Source organism: Schistocerca gregaria, chromosome 3 (assembly GCF_023897955.1).
Source record: "Schistocerca gregaria isolate iqSchGreg1 chromosome 3, iqSchGreg1.2, whole genome shotgun sequence".
Lineage (NCBI taxonomy): Eukaryota > Metazoa > Arthropoda > Insecta > Orthoptera > Acrididae > Schistocerca > Schistocerca gregaria.
Window position 1 is genome coordinate 922780695 of NC_064922.1, and position 18630 is coordinate 922799324.

Genomic DNA, 18630 nt, shown 5'->3' on the forward strand with positions numbered 1-18630 from the left:
GATTCGAACCTGCGACCGTAGCAGTCGCGTGGTTCCGGACTGCAGTGCCAGAACCGCATGGCCACCGCGGCCGGCGGTAACTCCTACTACATTTTCTTAATATTGGTGTGACCTGTGCAACTTTCTAGTCTTTGGGTACGGACCTTTCGACGAGCGAACGGTTGTATATGATTGCTACGTACGGAGATAATGCATCAGTATACTCCGAAAGGAAATGTGTTCCGTCGAGTTAAGATGAGGCGAATGTAGGGGCCAGGACATCAATGTAAATTCGCTGTCGCGATCCTCACACCACTGTAACAAGAGATTTCCTAGCAGATTAAAACTGTGTACCGGACCGAGACTCGAACGCGGGACCTTTGCCTTTCGCAGGCAAATGCTCTACCGACGGAGCTACCCAAGGTTGACTGACCATCCCTCCCCACAGCTTCAGTTCTGCCGGTACCACGAAAGGCAAAGTTCAAATCCACATCTACGTGATCACTCTACTACTCACAATAAAGTGCCTGGGAAAGGGTTCAATGAACCACTTTCAAGCTGTCTCTCTACCGTTACGCTCTCTAACGGCGCACGGGAAAAACGAGCACTCAAATTTTTCTGTGCGAGCACTGATTTCTCTTATTTTATCGCTGTGATCATTTCTTCATATGTAGGTGGATACCAACGAAATGTTTTCGCAGTCGGAAGAGAAAACTGGTGATTGAAATTTAATGAGAAGATCCCGTCGCAACGAAAAACGCCTTTGTTTTAATGATTGCCACTCCAATTCACGTATCATGTCTGTCTCACTATCTCCCATATTACCGGATGGTACAAAACGAGCAACCCACCTTTGTACTTTTTCGATGTCATCCGTCAGTCCCACCTGATGCGGATCCCACACCGCATAGCTTTACTCCAGAATAGGGCGGACAAGATTACTGTAAGCAGTCTCTTTAGCAGAAATGTTGCACCTTCTAAGTGTTTTGCCAATGAATCACAGTTTTTGGTTTTCACTACCCACAGCATTATATATGTGATCGTTCCAGTTTAGGGTATTTGTAATTGTAGTCCCTGAGTATTTAGTTAAAATTTCAGCCTTTAGATTTGTGTGACTCATCGCGTATCGAAATTTAAGGGGATTTCTCTTAGTACTCATGTGAATAACTTCACACTTTCCTTTACTCAGGGTCAATTGCCACTTTTCGCACCATACAGATATCTTATCTAAATGATTTTTCAATTAGTTTTGGTCATCTGATGACTTTACAAGACGGCAAATGATCAGGAACAATAAGGGCCTTTGACACTTCCTTGGGGAACGCCGTATATTACTTCTATTTTATTGGATGACTTTCCGTCTGTTACTGCGAACTGTGACCTTTCTGACAGGAAATCACGAATCCAGTTGTACAACTGAGGCGATACTCCTTAGGCACGCAGTTTTGTTAGAAGACTCTTATGACGAACGGTGTCGAAAGCCTTCTGGAAATCTAAATATGTGGAATCAATTTGACATCCCCTGACGATAGCACTCATTACTTCATGAGTATAAAGAGCTAGTTGAGCTTCACAGGAACGATATTTTCTGAATTCATGCTGAGTATGTGTCGATAAATCGTTCTTTTCGAGGTACTTCATAATGTTCGAATACAGTATATGCTTCAAAACTCTACTGCAAATTGACGTTTGTGATATAGGCCTGTAATTCAGCGGATTACTCCTACTTTCCTTTTTTGGGTATTGGTGAGCAATTTTCCAGACTTTAGGTACGGATCTTCCTGTGAGCGAATGGTTGTATACAATTGGTAAACATGGAGCTATTGTATCAGCATACTCTTAGAGGAACTTGACTGGTGTACAATGTGGAGCGGAAGCCTTGCCTTTATTAAATGATTAAAGCTGATTTGCGATATCGAGGATATCTACTTCTATGTTTCTCATCTTGGAAATTGTTCTTGATTGGAATTTAGGAATGTTTACTTCGCCCCAAGCCTGAGTCTCGGTCCGGCACACAGTTTTACCCTCTCAGGAACTCTCATATCAATGCACACTCCGCTGCAGAGTGAAAATCTCATTCTGGAAACATCCCCCAAGCTGTGGCTACGCCATGTCTCCGCAGTATCCTTTCTTCCAGGAGTGCTAGTTCTGCAAGGTTCGAAGGAGAGCTTCTGTAAAGTTTGGAAGGTAGGAGACGAGGTACTGGCAGAAGTAAAGCTGTGAGGACGGGCCGTGAGTCGTGCTAGGTAGGGCAACTCAGATGGTAGAGCACTTGTCCACGAAAGGCAAAGTTTCAGAGTTCGAATTTGGCCCGGCGCACAGTTTTAATCTGCCTGGAAATTTCATATCAGTGCACACTCCGCTGCAGAGTGAAAATTTCATTCTGGCAGTGTAACAAGATTCTGTGCTTGTGACACGGATCATTATCTTCCTGGAAGATGCCACTGGCGTCAGGAAGGACGAAGGGACGGTGGTGGTCCGCAGTAATGTTCACGTAGATCACGGCTGTCATGACTCCTTGGATTACTACGATGTGTCCGCGTGCTTAGCTAGGTGTTAACGTGCCCGCCTCCAATGCAATTCGCCCGGGTTCGATTCTCGGCCGTGTTGGAGATTTTATCTGCTCAGGGGCTGGGTATTGTGTTGTCCTCATCATCAGTTCATCCTCAGCACCGGCGCGCAAGTCGCCCAATGTGGCGTCGACTGAAATAATACTTGCACTTGGCGGCCTAAATTCCCCAGATGGGGCCTCCCGGCCAACGATGCCATACGCTCATTTCATTTCACTACGATGTGTTTCGTAGAAGCCAAGGTGGATGTCTCCCACAACGCAATACTGCTTCTCAAGCCTGCGTCAGTTGCACGGTGCATATTTAGAGTAGCCATTAACCTAGATGCCGGAGTATCCAGACACGACCTTCGACATGGTGAAGCAAGAGGCGTGGATCATCCGATCAGGCTACACATTTCCATTCATCCACTGTCCTGTAAGATGATCCCGTGTCCAGTGCAATCAGAACTGATGATGTCATTGGGTTAACAAGGGAACGCACAGGGGTCGTCAGCTGTGGAACCCCATTTTCAAAATATGCCCAGAACGGCGTGCTCTGTAAAATTTTTTGCCTGTACCGGTATTGTACTCTGTCCTTAGATCTGGCACAGAGCGGATAAGCGTCTGCCGTCCACATTTTGTGATGAGACGTTAGTCAACAATGTTCTATACATGCTGCTTTTCAGAGTCACTTATGTCAGTGGATATTCCCGTTTACTGCCCTTATGGTAGCCAGAATGTCTCCCCATTCCTCTTTGAACCGCTTATATACGTTCCTTACCGTGTCACGTACCTACAACGTCAAGAGGCGGTATTGAATCTCGTGGTGGGCAGTGGTCATGTTTTGCGTCAACTGTGCAGGTTAGGAAATGAGAAAACGAGACACTAAAAGGAGTACATGAGTTTCGTTGCTTGGGCACCATAATAGACCGATTAAAAAAAAAAAGAAACCCTGTAGCACCCAGAAGACATCGTTGGATATCAGTGTAATATGTACACATTACTGGCGGATATATAACACGTTTAGAGTTGCAATTCTGTGTGAGAGGTAGAACGGCCACCAGGATACGTTAGTGTTGTTCATTGTTGTTGCCAGGGCTTTTCTGTGTTATATTACAAGCAGTGTTGCAGACATAGATACTCAGCTATGCACAAAGATAAGTAAGCCTTTTAACTCATTTGTGTGATTTTGTTACTAATTTGTTGGAGTGTTCTAGAACTTTCACCATCCTATCCTGTTACCTGACCGTGAAGCATTACCGTGTAATAGTGGCAGGGCCATATTGTCTTAGCGGTGTATTGCACCAGAAGCCGTTTCACGAACTCACAAACTCGGCCTACCGTAACAACAGTGACAACTCGGCTTCCACGGCAGTAACAATGAAGCCTTTACAAAATCTGGCGACGAGGCTTTACAACAATTATAATGCTAAATTTGTCCTAAAATACTATCAAAGATTAGTAATTCCATTAAGGAGAATTTAGGAACTGAGCACCAGTTTCAAGTGAGCTGTTGCGAAATTTAGAGAAATTTTTAATTTAATAAAACCCTCACCATTAGTTTGAAAAAGAACTTGATTCTGACAATAATATTCAGAAAACAATTTAAAAACTTTAAAATTTTGTTTATACGTTCATAGTTTTGTGTTCCGTTTATAGTCGTGCTAATAGAATATCTACGTAAAGAAAGTGCGCCAAGATATTAACTTCCATGACAACTTGAGAGGTTGAATTATTCAGAGAAATCCAGAATATTTTGTTGAGCTTCTTTGTCGGAGAATGATTTTCTTGTCAATTAGTATTCCACAGCGAAGTATAAAATGAATACTGTAATGGAAAGTTGATTTCATGAAATACTTTTCTTATGAAACTGTTAGTGGATGAAATTTAATTCACTTACTGAAATTTTCAGTTTAAAGACAGCAATTACCTTGTTTACTTAGATGCATGGACCGTTTAGATTGACGATCGTAATACTACCTTGCTGTAGGTCGTAGCCCGTCTGTGTAACCTAACTGAAACCATCAACATCCACATTTGTTTGTACACTGACTGCTGAGCGTTTCGAAGACGAATAAATAAATAACTGAGTCCCACTGCGAAAACAAACCGTTAGTCACAAGATAACGGTCAAATTTTAGTAAAATACTTGTTCGTGATTTACTGAGTTAAGAGATGGTGTTGTACGCTCGTGTGTAATACATAGGCATGTTTGTAACTTGAGATGAAGTGGACTTCTTTACAGGCCAAATGTTGCTCGCCGTGCTGGATGGAAACACATTCACAAACATAGAATTCTGTGACGTGTCACAAGCTCTACTACTGGATGAAAGATAGCGAAAGTCGTTAACTGAACCTTCTGTACCGGACGTGACCACAGTTTTGTTTGTCGATGGTGGGTACTAACCGCTGGTTTGCGTGTGTTTCCTGCTTTCCGATGGTCCTGTATGTTTCAGTGGAGAGACTTCTATAAAATTGATTCCGCCCTTTGGAACACACAACTCCCAGCCACGCTGGGACTGTTAAATGAGCAATTCCCTCCATTTTTGCTACTGATTTCGATCGACGTTCGTAGAACTTAGACCTAAGATACGGGAGGAGGAAAAATTAAAACCCACTGGCCAATTCAGTGGCGTGTACGCTTCCAGGAACAGTTCTACATCTGTACCTGGCTTAGGCCTACAATTTGTTAAGAGAGCAGGCAATATTTCACTATGAGTCTGGAAGTATAATGGTTTATTTGAATCAACGGTACTGTAATATGATGCTAATTAGTGTATCAAAATAAGAATTTGAGCTGGATTCATACAAATATATTTCACATAAGACAGAACACAAAAAAGGTCACATATAATTCCAATTCTATAATCTCTCGTTTGTCGTTCTATACAATGGTAACTATGCTACGTGCTTCTATAGGTTTTCTATTATGTTATTGTCTGAGAGAATACCGTAATCACTCCTTAGTCTGATAAATTATTAATTATCCATCGGAGACGCAATTTATTTTAGAGATTACTAGTATCAATTAATTTAATAGACCATATTCAGATTTGCCACTACGGAAGTACTAGCGTAACTGATGCGTACACATACTGAAAAAAAAAATATCAACACCAAATAATAATTAATGGAGAGTAATGAAATTTCAGGAACAGGTTTGTCTTGGTAATGTATTTACGTGATAGACACTGCAAGATCACAAGTTAATGTAAGCTCGAGATAAGCCATTGGAAATGTAAAATTCTGGTACATTAATAACCGGCGTAACCGCCAGAGTGCTGAATACAAGCATGCAAAAGTGTGTGAATTGTGCTGTACAGGTGCCGGAAGTCAGTTTTTGGGATTGGATCCCACGCATGTTGCAGTTGGTCGGTCATTATAGGGATGGTTAGTGTTGGTTGTATATGACGCTTATATATATACAGGGTGGTCCATTGATAGTGACCGGGCCAAATATCTCACGAAATAAGCATCAAGCGAAAAAACTACAAAGAACTAAACTCGTCTAGCTTGAAGGGGGAAACCAGATGGCGCTATGGTTGGCCCGCTAGATGGCGCTGCCATAGGTCAAACGGATATAAACTGCGTTTTTTTTTAAACAGGAACCCCCATTTTTATTACATTGTCGTGTAGTACGTAAGAAATATGAATGTTTTAGTTGGACCACTTTTTCGCTTTGTGATAGATGGCGCTGTAATAGTTACAAACGTGTAAGTACGTGGTATCACTTAACATTCCGCCACTGCGGACGGTATTTGCTTCGTGATACATTACCCGTTTTAAAATGGACCGTTTACCAACTGCGGAAAAGGTCGATATCCTGTTGATGTATGGCTGTTGTGATCAGAATGCCCAACAGGCGTGTGCTACGTATGCTGCTCGATATCCTGGAGCCGCGCGGGATTAGCCGAGCGGTCTAAGGAGCTGCAGCCATGGACTGTGCGGCTGGTCCCGGCGGAGGTTCGAGTCCTCCCTCGATCGTGGGGGTGTGTGTTTGTCCTTAGGACAATTTAGGTTAAGTAGTGTGTAAGCTTAGGGACTTACGACCTTGGCAGTTAAGTAGGTTAGGTTAGGTTAGGTTAGGTTAGGTTAGGTTAGAAGATTTAACATACACTTGAACACTTGAACTTGGTATTCTGGACATCATCCAAGTGTCCGGACCGTTCGGATACTATGATCGAGCAGGTCAGGGGAACACGATGGAGTGTTTAGGGCTACAACAGCGGTTTGTGAACGAGCTTTATCGTGTTGAAAAACAGTCCTTGGAATTCTGTTCATTAATGACAGCATAACAAGTCGAATCGCCAGATTGACATACAAATTTGCAGTCAGGGCGCGTGGCATAACCATGAGAAAGCTCCTGCTATCAAATGAAATCGGACCAAAGACAATAAACCCAAGTGTAGGTCCGTGTGTCTAGCACGCAGATAGGTTAGTCACAGGCCCTCAACTGACCTCCTGCTAACTAACATACGGCCTTACTGACACTGAGGCAGAACCGGCTTTCATCGAAAAATACCACAGACCTCCACCTAGCCCTCTAATAGCTCTCGCTTGACACCACTGAAATTGCAAATGGCTGTGATCTGGATTCAGTAGAAAGCACGCTACAGGGCGTCTGGCTCGGATCTATACTTGAATTAATGGTTTTTTGACATTCATTGTGTCACTGAGGTACCAACAGCAGCTTAAATTGCTACTGCAGATGCAGTACTATGAGCCGGAGCCATGGGCTGAGCAGGATGGTCTTCCCTCTCGCTAGTGCCATATGGCCTTGCGGAGTCTGGTTTCATTGCGACCGTACATTCCTGCGACCATCGCTGCCAGCAGTCACGTACAGTGGCTACTCTGCAGCCAAGTCTTTGTTCAGTTGCACGGAAAGAACATCCAGCTTCTCATAGCCGAATTACATGACCTCGTTCAAACTTAGCTGGGTGTCGATAATGCTGCATTTGTAACTTCAGTGGCATTCTTGACTCACATCAACTCACCATGTCAGGTGACTAACGCTCACAACCGTGTATTTAGGTCTCCATCCTCGAAGTGGCACTAGAACCACCACTATGAAGTGACTGGTGCGAAACTGGAATAGACATCATGTTTCAGGTGTAGGAACACACCTAACAACTTTCGTTTACGTTGCACAAGGCACTGATGATGCAACCTTTTTCCGTCATTGTATGTGGAACAGCATGCGTAGTGTGTTGTCACCGAATGTCATATGATACCTTATCATATGACATGGGGTTACGACTGCCTTAGCGATATGGAAATGGGTTTGCCTAATAAGACAAAATTTTTGTTGAAATTTATATAACTGTGTTACAGACGTAACACACGCATAATCAGATGACTGTTACATCACGTCAGACAGTGGAAGGTACTTGGTATGTTACCACAAACACAGAAGAAATTTTGTATTTTCGTTGAGGTCACTATCCATAACGTAAACGATGTTTCTGCGTATAAAATTAGAGATACTCAGTCACTATAAATGTGCGAGCACAGTTATATGAAAATGATTTAAGTAACTTGCATAAAGCACTCCGTCTTCAGGCCACAAGTGGCCCATTGGGACCATCCGACCGCCGTGTCATCCTCAGATGAGGATGCGGAGAGGATGGGCGTGTGGTCAGCACACCGCTCTCCCGGTCGTTATGATGGTTTTCTTTGACTGAGCCGCTACTATTCAGTGGAGTAACTCCTCAGTTGGCATCACGAGGCTGAGTGCACCCCGAAAAATGGCAACAGCTCATGGTGGCCCGGATGGTCATCCATCCAAGTGCCGGCCACGCCCGAAAGCGCTTAACTTCGGTGATCTGACGGGAACCGGTGTATACACTGCGGCAAGGCCGTTGCCCTAAGCAAGTTGCATACATATATCTTTGTTATTCTAGAACTTGCTTTCGCCAGACTAACCAGACTAGCAGCAGTAAGTTCCTCAGTAAAGTGTTGACGAACAGTAGGGAAAGTTAAGACTAAATTCCCACCATCATATGCACGGTGCAAACGAATTGAATACTCTCTCTCCACACACACACACACACACACACACACACACACACACACACACACACACACACACGCACGCAAGCACAAGCACATTCAAGACAAAATTCTTTTAACTTGAATTCGTACAAAATTCTTATCGAATGGCCAAATATCTGCATAAATATATCATGGATATTTAGAAATTGTGACTACTTGCGTCTAACAACGGTCCAAGAGAACTGTGTGGAAGAACTATGACAAAATTTGGTACTTGAGGTGAAAGAGGTCTCACTGCATATTTATTATTTTTTATTTCTTCTCCAGAGGGAAGCAGTAAAGAGCTCCATTTTTTTATTTCCCAAGAGGACACGAGTATCTCTATCTCCGCTATGTAAGTGACACAGTGCTATACTCATCGCCAGCCATGTATACTGTCCTACCAGGCAACACGTACGCCAAGACAATATTCTTTAAACATATACACAACTTTAAGACTGAAGTCACAGATTATTCACCGCACTCTAGTGAATTTATCATCAGCTTTTTTCGGGAAATCAAATGGAGGAAATATTAAGCTTTAGTGACATGTAGTCCGCTTTCATACAGTATCTGCTAAGTCAGTACTGTACTTTCTTATTTATGCTGGTTAACACATGTTCTTTCACATTTTACACTATCCATTCGAAGTCGCATAAAATTTAATCTTTTTCTTATCTTCCTAGTATTACTGCGTCATATTATGTATTTTGTAGCTTCACAGTATTTGCGTTAGCATACGTATGACTGGTGGTGACATTTTTCAGCATGCTTTGTATCACGAACACTTTGACATTGTTTGTCATCAGTTTTACAAGGCACATATAATGCTAGCCGAGCTCATTGCTTTCTCTTAAATTTCGTAATGAATAAGACATGTTAAACATAGCGTCTCAGAAAAAAGTATAGTGTCACTTATCGTAGGATATTGTAGTAATGAAAGGCATTGTCTCAACTGCTGGAGGCAAGTCTTCAGTAGGATTATTAATTTTTTTATTCAGATGGCTTCACGCAGATCTCTTATTTTGCGTACAGAAAACACTACGTAGGACTCGATCTATCCACAATGTGCTTTAACTACTGCAATAAGAGATGCACTTTTTTACTGGTTTGTAGATTTCTTGATCCGTACTTTGAAAACCACTGGGAATTGTCTGGATAAGGGTTCTGCACTAGAGGCTAGTTTAGAATCTACATTGGTTGACTGTTCCGTCGGTTCTTGCACATGGAACACAGCTGTAATATTCTACAATATTTATTATTTGTTACACGAACCGATTTCCGGCTGTCACGCCATCATCAAGTACATAGACGTCATTTTATGTGCACAATACTGTTGGACATTTTTTACCCATTGCTAAGGACAGCACTCGAACTTTGGAGAAGAGTGAAATGTATAACATTACTTGTATTTGTGGCAAATTCTATACAGATCAGTCTGGCGGAGCAATATCTACTAGCTTGAAGGAACACCACAGAAACTTTAAACTTAGAAAAGGAGACGCTACTATTGCAGACCACCTGCTTAAAGAAGACGATAATTACAAGATGAAACATTAAGTATTGCATCATATCCATTAAGGAAGGATGGCGAACTATCTTGAAATAATGGAAATTAATAAAAACATGTCCATCTGCCCAAGCTTAGTACTGATTGACCAGACACAGTTCCTTTACTCGCCACTTCTAACTGCAGATATTATTCGTAATCCCATGCAGACCATGCTGTGAATTACCCCTCTGCTCACATGTACCGTTTCCTTTACTTCAGTTACTAGAATTTCTCCTGTTGTGGCAAAACAATTACTTTGTATAATCATAGCTGCTTCACTCATCTGATTTATGTCACTATTATATATTATATGTTTTTAATGTAGGACCCATTAAAGGCAAGATTATTTTGTTCAGCCACAACTTTGGAGTATGTCACCAACGTTTATTGTTTACTTATTTTCGTCTATGTACAACTGCTGTAATTTGTCTGTAGTTTATTAGTCAGTGTATTATATATTTTATTTTCTTTAAATAATCTTACATCCCGTTTACAGTGAAATTCTAACATTAACATTTTTCATTTCTGGAATTGGAGGTACTCAGTACATGCACTGGTTTAAAATCTCTGATCCAACTGCAACACATACTCTTCCTTGTACTTGATGATGGCGTAACAGCCGAAAACCGTTTCGTGCAACAAATAATAAATATTGTATAATATTACACCAGTGTTGTGTGTGTCTCATTTATAGTGTAGTAGATCTCGCTTTTCTTTCAGTTACGTTGTGGTATAACGTAGTCCATAGAAATTATTTACATTCTCTGAAGTAGCCTAACATAGGATGGAACGCTACACTGTTTCTCAAGGAAAGTTAGTAGATTTCATAGAAACTGAACCAAAAGCTTTCTCAAGATGAATCAGTCCCAAGCAACGAGGTAAATGATAATCATTCATTGTATAATACTTTTACTCTTACAAATTGTTTATTAAACATTAGTACAGTCGGTCTTCATATTCTTAGACGTGGCTTAGGGTTTCGTTGTACACCAAAGGCTGTAAGTGAAGGATTATGAACTTCAATCTACTCACATAAAAAAAAAGTTTTGCATCACCTCGACTCCGAGACTTCCAGAACCTGTACAGAAAGTTGGAATGGAGATCAACATGATCATCATTTGCGCCCATTTTCAAATGGTGCAGATGGCTCTGAGCACTATGGGACTTAACATCTGAGGTCCATCAGTCCCCTAGAACTTAGAACTACTTAAACCTAACTAAGGACATCACACATATCCATGCCCGAGGGAGAATTCGAACCTGCGACCGTAGACCGAAGCGTCTAGAACCGCGCGGCCACGCCGTCCGGCTCCGCCCTTTTTATTGCTCATGAAAACCACACATTGCATATTGTAGCGCCATACAGCGAGACCTTCAGAGGTAGTGGTCCAGATTACTATACACACCGGTACCTCTAATATTCAGTAACACGTCCTCTTGCAATGATGCATACATGTATTCGTCGTAGCATACTATCCACGAGCTCATCAAGGCACTGTTGTTCCAGATTGTCTCACTTCGGCGTAGATTCCTCAGAGTGGTTGGTGGGTCACGTCGTCCATAAACAGCCCTTTTCAATCTATCCCAGGTATGTTCGATAGGGTTCATGTCTGGAGAACATGATGGCCACTCTAGTCGAGCGATGTAGTTATACTGAAGGAAGTTGTTCACAAGATGTGCACGATGGAGGCGCGAATTGTCGTCCATGAAGATGAATGCCTCGCCAATATGCAATGGTTGCACTATCGGTCGGAGGATGGCATTAAAGTATCATACAGCAGTTAAGGCGAATTCCACGACCACCAGCGGCGTACGTCGGCCCCACATAATGCCACCCCAAAACAGCAGGGAACCTCCACCTAGATGCACTCACTGTACAGTGTGTCTAAGGCATTCAGCCTGTCCGGATTGCCTCAAAACACGACCCCGACGATTGTCTGTTTGAAAGCAAGTGCGACAGTCATCGGTGAAGAGAACGTGATACCAGTCCTGAGCGGTCGATTCGGCATGTTGTTGGGCCCATCAGTACCGAGCTGCATGGTGTCGAGGTTGCAAAGATGGACCTCGCCATGGACGTCGCGTGTGAAGTTGCGCATCATGCAGACTACCGCGCACAGTTTGAGCCGTAACACGACGTCCTACGGCTGCACTATTCAACATGGTGGTGTTGCTAACAGGGTTTCTCCGACCCATAATAAATTGGGAGCGGTCATCCACTGCAGTAGTAGCCCTTGGGTGGCCTGAGCGAGGCATCTCACTGACAGTTCCTGTCTCTCTGTAGCTCTTCCATATGCGAACAACTTAGCTTTGGCTCACCCCGAGACGCCTGGACACTTCCCTTGTTGAGAGCCCTTCCTGGCACAAAGTAACAATGCGAACGCGATCGAACAGAGCTATTAAGCGTCTAGGCATGGTTGAACTACAGACAACAGGAGCCGTGTACCTCCTCCCTGGTGGAACGAGTGGTACTGATTGGATGTCGGACCCTCTACGTCTGCTAGACGCTGCTCATGCACCGTTGTTTACATCTTTGGGCGGGGTTTGTGACATCTCTGAACAGTCAAAGGGACTGTGTCTGTGATACAGTATCCACAGTCAACGCCCATCTGCAGGAGATCTGGAAACCAGGATGATGCAAAACTTTTTTTGATATGTGTATTTATCAGCTACATTGAGTTATGAAAAATACGTTTAACCAAAATATATGCAGATTTGGAACAGATATTTTATCAATGTATATGAACGTTATGACAAGAGAACGATGTAAGTTACTGTTTATGATAAGCTAGGGCAACAATTACTGAACTGTAAAACTTCAAAGGGCAAGTAGTACGAGGACGTGCTGAAAAGTAGTGCCTTCGAATTTTTCATGTGAAAACTCTTAAAGATTTATAAATAAAACGAATTATTAACATTCTATATCTTTATTCTTTATGTCTACATATTTATTTTTCAACATAGTCACCGTGGCGACAAACACGTTTCTCTCAAAGAGAGACCAGTTTGTCAATACACAGTGATTAACTTTGTTGAAGGAACTGCAACTTCGCTTCAACACTATTAAAATGCTCAAATATGTGTGAATTCCTAAGGGAACAAACTGCTGAGGTCATTGGTCCCTATACTTACACACTAGTTAAACTAACTTAAATTAACTTATGCTAAGAGTAACAGACACACACACCCATGCCAGAGGGAGGATTCGAACCTCCGGCGGGAGGGACCGCTCAAACCGTGCCATGACGCCTCAAATGGCGCGGCCACTCAGCGCGGCTCCAACATTATCAAAGAGAAGTCCTCGACGGTCTTCTTTATGTTGTGGAAACACATGAAAATCTGATGTGGCGATGTCTGGGCTGTATGGAGGATGGTCGATGACAGTGAACGCAAGGCGTTGTATTGTTGCAGATATCGCAGCTATTGTGTGTGGTGTGGCAATGTCTTGCTGAAGGAGAGGAGGTTCCACGTGTGGACAAACTATTCGAATTCGAAACTCGATTACAGAACACTTTCTTCAAGCAGCGACATAGTTACGTTTTACTTCGCCATTTTACACGATACAACTCGGAGTCTTCAAGCGGTTGGAGGTTGCAAATATGCAGACGTGAAGAATAATGTTAATAACGTTTCTTTATTTAAAAAGCTTTAAGAGTTTTCAGATAGTAAATTTGGCGACATTACTTTGCAGCACTTCCTCGAGTATCTGTACTTATATAGAAAATAAAAGAATTGGGCATTAATCCACAACGGAAAGTAATGGGCCGCCTGTTTCTAAGTACCAAACGCAAACAGAAAAACATTTTACACTCTCACTTTCCCTCTGATAAAACCTGGTCAATCACCTAAACACAAACAAGAAACTAGGTAAGTAAACCAAGAATACTTTATATGAAGTTATTGCTTTTCGTTAAATATCTCAGTCATCAACTCCTTACAACACGCTCCAAGCCCTTCTGTATGTATTGAGTTTTATTTTCTGTAAGAGCACGCACAGGGAAAAATGCTTAGGTATAAACACACGTATCCTCACCAACTCAAACTCTGTATACGTAACTAGTATCGTTGGTTTTAAGTGTGTCTTAGGATGAGATTCCCTTTGTTCAACGTGGAGCAACGTAATTGATTCTGGAAACTGCAGCTTTTACTCAATAAGCGATTTGCTGTTATTGAAATTACACAATATTTCTAGTCTTTCTGCTTCATTTATTCTGAAAAAAAAACAACCTAATTTAAACTACAAAGGGCGATCAAAAGTTTCCATTCGATGACCACGGTAACTCCATCCCTACGTGTCGATTCCTACGTACCGGCATCGGAGTCACGCTAGGTTGCATATACGCTGCAGCAACGCCCTCAGACGGAATGTTTTCGATCGTACCTTACATAAGATTCCGCTCGAAGGCCACACTTGCCTACTTGTTTACTAACGTATGATATCATGAGCTGCCTTACCCCTTATCCTATTCCGCTCTTCGGTGTTTCCGTCCTCTTCCGAACTCGTCGACATCACAAAAACTTTTGGGACACGTTTGTATCGGCCAACTGACACATACTAGCATCCAACGAAACGGAAATATGGTACTTTTTACCTGGGTGTCAAGTCTTATTTGTTAACAATATATGTTTGATATGGCGCAGTCATCTGCCTTTATTTTAGATATCTACATTTACTGAAATCGTTCAGGGTTACATAACTCTATCTTCAGATAACCAAATGATTGTCCATAGTCAAACGACTAGACACTTCATGTCACTGTGGACTTCAGTCTGTAGTCAGGACTAGTGCAGCTCTCTATGCTAATCTATACTGTGCAAGACTGTTAAGCTATGAAGTTTTTGCCCATACTCTTCCCTCTATTACCAAATGACTATCCCTTGATGCTTCAGGATGTACACTATGTGATCAAAAGTATCCGGACATTGGCTGAAATGACTTACAAGTTCGTGGTGCCCTCCAACGGTGATGCTGGAATTCAGTACGGTGCTGGCCCACTTTTGGCCTTGATGACAGCTTCCCCTCTTGCAGGCATACGTTCAATATGGTGCTTGAAGGTTTCTTGGGGAATTACAGCCCATTCTTCAAGGAGTGTTGCACTGAGGAGAGGTATCGATGTCGGTCGGTGAGTCCTGGCAGGGAGTCGGCATTCCAAAACATCCCATAGGTGTTCTATAGGGTTCAGGTCAGGACTCTGTGCAGGTCAGTCCATTACAGAGATGTTATTGTCGTGTAACCATTCCGCCACAGGCCGTGCATTATGAACAGGTGTTCGATCGTGTTGAAAGATGCTATCGCCATCCCCGAATTGCTCTTCAACAGTGAGAAGCAAGAAGGTGATTAAAACATCAGTGCAGGTCTGTGCTATGATAGTGGCACACAAAACAACAAGGGGTCCAATCCCCCTCCACGAAAAACACGACCACACCATAACACCACCACCTCCGAATTTTACTGTTGGCACTACACACGCTGGCAGATGACGTTCACCGGGCATTAGCCATACCCACACACGGCCGTCGGACCGCCACATTGTGTACAATGATTCGTTACTCCACACAACGTTTTTCTATTGTTCAATCGTCCAATGTTTACGCTCCTTACATCAAGCGAGGCGTCGTTTGGTATTGACCGGCGTGATGGGTGGCTCATAACCAGCCGCTCGATCATGAAATCCAAGTTTTCTCACCTCCCGCCTAACTGTCATAGTACTTGCAGAGGATCCTGTTGTAGTTTGGAATTCCTGTGTAACGGTCTGGATAGATGTCTGCCTATTACACATTACGACCCCTCTTTTGTGCTGTACGTGTCCCTTCGCGTTTCCACTTCACTCTCACATCGGAAACAGTGGACCTAGGGATGCAGTGGACTTAGGGATGTTTAGGAGTGTGGAAATCTCACGTACAGCCACACTGTCACCTGACCGCGTTCGAACTCCGTGAGTTCCGCGGAGCGCACCATCCTGCTTTCCCACGGTGTCTAATGAGTGCTGTGGTCGCTGATATGGAGTACCTGGTAGTAGGTGGCAGCACAATGCACTTATAAGGAAAACGTATGATTTTTTGGGGTGTCCGGATTCTTTTGATCACACAGTGTACCTGTCGATGGGTCGCTTCATCTGATGAATTGGTGTTATTAATCTCTCTTCGGCCCAGTTACATTCGGTACTTCTTTATTAGTTGCCAATATTTAATCATCAGTATCCTTGTGTAGCAGCACATTTCAAAAGCTTCCATTCTGTTCTTGTCTGAACTGTTTAACTTCCTCGTTTCTCGGCCGTAGTTGCTCTTATCGATTCTGTTTTCGATAGTAGTCGCGCTTTTTAGTTTCCGTCTGTTCGAATCGGCTGGGCAGCGCATGGATGGGGCAGGAGTGTTGTGGCGAGTACAGGCGGTTAGTGAGGTGTACACGAAGCAAGTAGTGACACGGAGCTCTACTGAATATGGCGGGGCAATAGGATTTGTCATTTGCTTGACCTTAGTGGTCTAGGGATGCCGGCACGGTAGCTCAGCGTGCTCGGTCAGAGGGTTAGCTGCCCTCTGTAATAAAAAAAACTGAGTTAATCGAGCAACAACGAACATAAACGGATGTCTCGCGACGTCCGCACCGAGCAAATACAACGAACAAAAACGATCAAAATGAGATTTCAGTCTGCTTTCGGCTGCGGTGGGGCGAGGACGTCCGCTGCGCCCCGCCGTGCGCGACCGTGAGCGCTTGCTTGTGTTTACCTTCTCGCGGCGCGAGTTGTATTAGTTCCAAGTTCGGTGCGACTATGGCACACACATGGCGCCACGATACGATCAAAATTACCTTCCAACCAGATCACGCGCGTCCTCGAGCCTATGAAATAGAACAGTTCATACGCGACGATCTACGTTTAGATCCGGCGACTGTCGTCGGAATTCATTTTTCTATAACGGCGAGCGTGGTTTATGTTAAAATGACCATTGCAGAGGTCTGCGCGACAGTGGTGTCCAAATACTCGAACTCTCTCAGATTCAAACATTCTGACGGGCATATCGGTGCAGTGACGGTGGATCATGCAGGCATGGGCCTAAGGACTGTAAGGGTTTTTGAGCTCCCCTTCGAGGTCCCAGAGGAAGTTGTCAAGGACGCCTTCCGACCGTACGGCAATGTTATCAACCACGTTGCAGAAAAGTGGCAAACTTTTTCGATGTATAAGGTCTACAATGGTGTGCGCCAAATTAAACTTGAGCTCAAGAAACATGTGCCGTCCTATTTGAACATCGGTGGCTGTCGTGCAATCATCATGTACGACGGTCAGCCGCGTACCTGTTCCGGATGTGGGCAGGAAGGCCATCTTCGATCGAGCTGCTTACAACGTCGAATTACGCAGATACCAGTGGGAGACTCCGTTTCCCCGACGGGGACGACAATCCTGCCCCTCACGTACGCTCAGACGACGATGCACACCATAGTTGAGGACGAAACGGACGATCAGACACACCCATCAACGCCAGAAGCACCAAGGGAGGAAGAGGAAGGACCCCCGATGCCAACCCATATGTCGCCCCCTCCACAGCAACAACAGCAGCAGCAGTCCCACGGACTCCAGACGCAACGTAACATCCAGAACGCGATGGACGTGGACGCGAACATTATCCCGACCGCGGCTTTCCTATCGGAAGGTGATACGACGCTGGATTGCCTCCCACATTCGGATACGGATGTCCACGTTCGAAAGCAACGTTCGCCTCGACGACGGAAGCGACGTCGGCGGACCCCTTCAGACGATTGCCTCCTACACACGGCCGGTCAAGAAGGTGACATCTCCTCAGACGGCATGGATACTGCGCCTGCTGAGAATCTAAGTGGTGTAGACGGTTCACTTGCCCATACCACGAGTGCCAAGTTACTTCTTGCACCTCGGATTCAGCAGGTCGCGTCGATGGATGGCGCTCCGTCTACCTCTAACAAAGACGACGTACGTGCGGGAGATTTAGGTGCTGATCAGCTACACAGCATCGTGTTGCAGCCACTGTGGTCGGACGATGTTGAGGAACTTCCTAACGAGGGCACGGGTGACAGCGGAGGGGGTGGCATTGGAGATGCCAATCCTATCGTAAAAGACGCATAATTTGTAACGGATTTGGTAGGTCCGGCATCTCTTGCGGTTAGCTTTGATTTCCATGGGGTCTACCCTAGGTGAAGAGGCTAGGCAGCACACCTTTCGCCTAGCCACAATCAATATCAACGCGATAAGGGCACCACACAAACTGACAATGCTACAACGCATGCTTGATGCGGCGGACGTCGACGTGGCCCTCTTACAGGAAGTATGTGTCGCTAGTTTCCCTGACTTCTACGGATATACCGCCCACATCTCCCACGCCTCTTCTATCGATAGTGGTGTGGTTGTTCTGCTACGGGACGGTTTGGAGGCTACGGACGTACTGTCCTTACCGAGTGCAAGAGACATGGCCGTAACTGTCAACGGTGTACAAATCATCAATGTCTATGCCCCTTCAGGATCAGGGAGACGGAGAGATCGGGCCCGCTTCT

The 18630-nt window shown here is 44.1% G+C and overlaps 1 protein-coding gene and 1 pseudogene across 1 annotated transcript in view; both read right to left on the reverse strand.

Annotated features, from left to right (window-relative positions):
* The window catches only part of LOC126354325 (Kv channel-interacting protein 1-like), a 105108-nt gene that overhangs the window by 51320 nt on the left and 35158 nt on the right, over positions 1-18630 (reverse strand). The gene's annotated exons all lie outside the window — the stretch shown is intronic.
* LOC126356648 (5S ribosomal RNA) lies at positions 8276-8393 on the reverse strand (annotated as a pseudogene).